The sequence below is a fragment of the Vigna unguiculata genome, chromosome 1, assembly GCF_037176805.1.
Source record: "Vigna unguiculata cultivar grain cowpea cultivar isolate G323 ecotype 2 chromosome 1, ASM3717680v1, whole genome shotgun sequence".
In the NCBI taxonomy this organism is placed as follows: Eukaryota; Viridiplantae; Streptophyta; class Magnoliopsida; order Fabales; family Fabaceae; genus Vigna; species Vigna unguiculata.
Window position 1 is genome coordinate 8,344,051 of NC_140792.1, and position 4,570 is coordinate 8,348,620.

Sequence of the window (4,570 nt, forward strand, 5' to 3'; positions counted from 1 at the left end):
AGAGTATCATATTTCCACCCTTTACATGTTTGATGTTTTACCAAGTTGTGAACATGTTATTTTGGTGTTGTCTGGACCATGATCGTGAGCTATGTGGTTGTCGCCATGTCAAATATCATCAATTCCAGTACTTGTTTTCATAGGAGAAAATTATGATTTTTGGATTGTCAAAATGAAGACATTCTTTTGCTCCCAAGACTTATGGGACATTATAGAAGAGGGATTCACTATTCTAGAAGACACTTCCACTCTTACTGTAGCTCAGAAGAAAGAGTTGAAGGGAAACAAACAGAAGGATTCAAGGACTTTATTTGCTCTTCAACAAGTAGTGAATGACACAATCTTTCCAAGAATAATAGGTATCATAAGTGCAAAGCGAGCTTGGAACACAATACAAGAAGAGTTTCAAGGAAGTGATGAGGTACGCAATGTTAAACTTCATTCTCTAAGACGAGAGTTTGAATTAATAAGAAGGTTAAAATACCTTTTTGGTCCCAATTTTCGTCAATTTTTTTTAAATAAGTTCTAATTTTGGTTTTGTGTTCAAATAGGTCCTAATTTTTGTCAATTTTGTTCAATTGGGTCCTTTTTTGCTAACACCGTTTAAATCATTAACGACCATGAATAGTGACTGCCACGTGTCACTTTGTGGTTTTTTTGAATTTTTTTATTTTTTTTATTTTTTTTTTATTTTTTTTTATTTTTTTGAAGTTTTTTTTAATTTTTTTAATGTACACATGTCAACCCAGTAGCGTGCCACGTGTCACTTCGTGGTTTTGTGAATTTTTTTATTTTTTTTATTTTTTTAAAAATTTTTAAATGTCCATGTGTCAACTCAGTAGTGTGCCGCGTGTCAACCTAGTAGCGTGCCACGTGTCAAAATCAATGTTCTATATTCAATTTGGTCCCTATATTTGTTACTTTTGTTCAATTTAGTCCCAATTTTTGTTAACATTAACCAATTTGTTCCCTATCGAAGATGTGATCAAATTTAATTTTTATATCTAAGTTATAATGATGTGAATTTTTATATATTACATAAAAATATTTAATAAAAAATGTGAATTTTAATATAAAAATTAAATTTGGTTTCAATTTGGAGAGGAACCAAATTAATTAATGTTAACAAAAATTGGGACTAAATTAAACAAAAATAATAAATATAGGGACCAAATTGAATATAGAACATTGACTTTGACACGTGGCACACTACTAGGTTGACACGTGGACATTTAATTTTTTTTTTAAATAATTCAAAAAAATAAGAAAACAAAAAAAAAATTCAAAAAAACCACGAAGTGACACGTGGCACGCTATAGGTTGACATGTGTACATTTAAAAAAATTCAAAAAAATTCAAAAAAATAAAAAAAAAATAAATAAAAACATGAAATGACATGTGGTAGTCACTGTTCATGACCATTAATGATTTAAACAGTGTTAGCAAAAACGGATCCAATTGAACAAAATTGACAAAAATTGGGACCTATTTGAACACGAAACTAAAATTAGGACTTATTTGAAAAAACTTGACGAAAATTTAGACTAAAAAAATATTTTAACCATAATAAAGGAATCTGAGACCATTAAAGATTACTATTCCAGAATAAAGGAAATAGTTAGTCAGATGAGAGCCTATGTTTTCCTGACAAAAAAATCATTAAGAAAATTTTAATTTCTATTCTCCAAAAATATGATGCAATTGCAACCGCGATTGAACAAACAAAAGATTTGACCACATTGTCAATAACACAACTAATGAGCTCTCTTGAAGCTTATGAACAAAGATCGAAAAGGCATGAAGACGACTCTGTCAAAAATGCCTTTCAATCAAAACTAAAATTATAGTCTCAGAATAAAGAATATGAAGGAAATAATTGTATAGGTGAAATTTCTAGAAATAAAGTAAATTCTAGAAGCTTCCCTATGACCCGTCAAGGAAATGTCCTCCATGTGGCATATTTAAAAAGACAAGTCACTTGGAAAAAGATTGTTAACATCATGGAAAACCTCAATGTCAGTACTATATGAAATTTGGCCATGTAGAAAAGTATTGTTGTAATAAAAAGAAGCATTAAGCAAACTTTGTTGAAGAACATAATCAGGAGCAATGCTTATTTTATGCCAATCAAGAATATCCTAGCGGCGGAAGAAGTTTGTACTTGGATAGTGGATGCAGTAATCACATGGCTAAAGATCAAAGCATTTTCAAAGACATCGATAAATCAGTCAATGTCAAAGTTTGGTTGGGAAGCGACACTATAGTGGAGTCTCAAGGCAAAGGAACTATCATGGTGGAGACAAAGAAAGGTACGAATTTCATCAAGGATGTTTTATTAGTTCCAAATCTTAAAGAGAATCTTTTAAGTATTAGCCAAATGATGGAGAATGGATATTCTCTTTACTTTGAAAAAGATACATGCAAAATTTATGACAGTAGAAAGATAGAAATTGGCCAAGTAAAAATGGAGAAGAGAAATAGAAGCTTTCCCATAAGCTTCAAACCTGTAACTAATATTGCCATGAAGGCAGAAGTTGATGACTCATGGCTTTGGTATAGGAGATTTGGACACTTCAACACACATGCCTTAAAGCTTCTATATCAGAAAAAACATGATTAGAGATCTTCCATGCTTGAAGGAGGATAATGAATCATGCGAAGGATGTCTCCTCGGTAAATAACATCGATTACCATTCTCGATGGACAAAGCATGGAGAGCAAAATATTTACTAGAGTTGATCCATACTAATGTTTGCGGACCAATGAGGATGCCTTCACATCACAACAATAGGTATTTCATCCTCTTCATTGATGACTTCTCTAGAATGACATAGGTATATTTCTTAAAGGAAAAGTCAAAAGTCTTTGGAATATTCAAGAAATTCAAGGCCCTTGTCGAGAAGCAAAGTGGAAAACAGATAAAAGTGCTTAGAAGTGATCGTGGAAAGGAGTACACATCTCGTGAGTTTGACAAATTCTACAAAGATGAAGGCACAAAGACACAACTTATAGTCGCATATACTCCACAACAAAATGGTGTGTTAGAAAGAAAAATTCGCAGAGTCATGGAGATGGCAAGATTAATGCTAAAAGAGAAAAGTATTCGTGACACCTTTTGGGCTGAAGTAGTCTACACTACAGTTTACATTTTAAACATATGTCCAACTAAGGTAGTCTAAGACAAGACTCCTATTGAAGCTTGGAGTGGAAGAAATCCATTAGCTAAACACCTATGAGTATTTGGATGTATCTGCTACATACATGTTCCTGATCAAAAGAGGCATAAACTTGAAGACAAGACTATACGAGGAGTATTCTTGGGATATAGGACACAATCAAAAGGCTATCAAGTTTACAACCTACAAACAAAAAATCTCGTCATTAGTCGAGATGTTGAAGTTGATGAAAATGCTTCTTGGAATTGGGAAGAAGAAAAATTTGTTAAAAGCAAAACTTTAGTTCCAGTGTAACAATCTCAGGAAGAAACTCAAGAAAAGGTAGAAGCTTCAGGTACACTTTCTCCACCTCCACAACAAAAACTAGAAGATTCTTCACTAGAGTCCACTCCAAGACAAGTAAGATCTTTGGTAGACATATATGAAACCTGCAATATGGCCATGATTGAGCCTAATTGCTATGAGGAAGCATCAAAGCAAGAAGTATGGGTCAAGGCTATGGAAGAAGAGGTTAAAATGATTGAGAAGAATGACACTTGGGAGCTCATAAACTGTCCTTAGGGAAAAGACATCATTGAAGTGAAATGGGTATATAAAGCAAAGTTCAATCTTGATGGAACTATACAAAAGCACAAGGCCAGATTGGTCGTAAAAGGTTACTCACAACAACTAGGAATCGACTACAATGAGACATTTGCTCCAATCGCACGAATATATACAATAAGAGCTCTAATAGCCCTTGCAACACAAAAAGGATGGAATGTAAGACCCTTGAAATTTAATTAATTAAGTAAATAATTAATTAATAAATGTGGGTAGCGGAAGCCTTTATGGAATTTAATTCTGACATGTATGACATGGAAAAGTACTAGCTTAAATGGTTAAGAGTACTTGATTGTGTGAGAGGACTTGGGTTCAAGTCTCATGTATGCCAATTGCGTGTTATTTAATTTATTATTATTTTAATAATATGCTTGATCATGTTGAGCGATAATATAATCTTAGAATTATAAGAATTATCAAGAAACATGAATTGGTTGAATGGTTGTGGATTAATTTGACATTGGCATGGTTATGGGTTCAAACCTTGGTACCAAAGTAAACTTTCCTTTTGCCAAAATTTCTTTTGGCATGAATGTGAAGGGGCAAGGAAACCCTAGCAGCCTTAGGAGCAGCCAAGGGGACCAGAAAACTACATAGAATAGCCAATTGAATGATAATTAAGACATTTTCGTTTTGGCTAATTAACCACCATTAAGTTACAATTAAAGAGGCAAAATTGAAGGAGTAAGAGAGAGTTTTGAGTCTGGCATTTTGAGTATAGTGAGGAGTGATATTTCAGAGGAAAAACATGAGGATTGAGTGCAGTAAAGAAACTGAATTAGAAGAGAGTC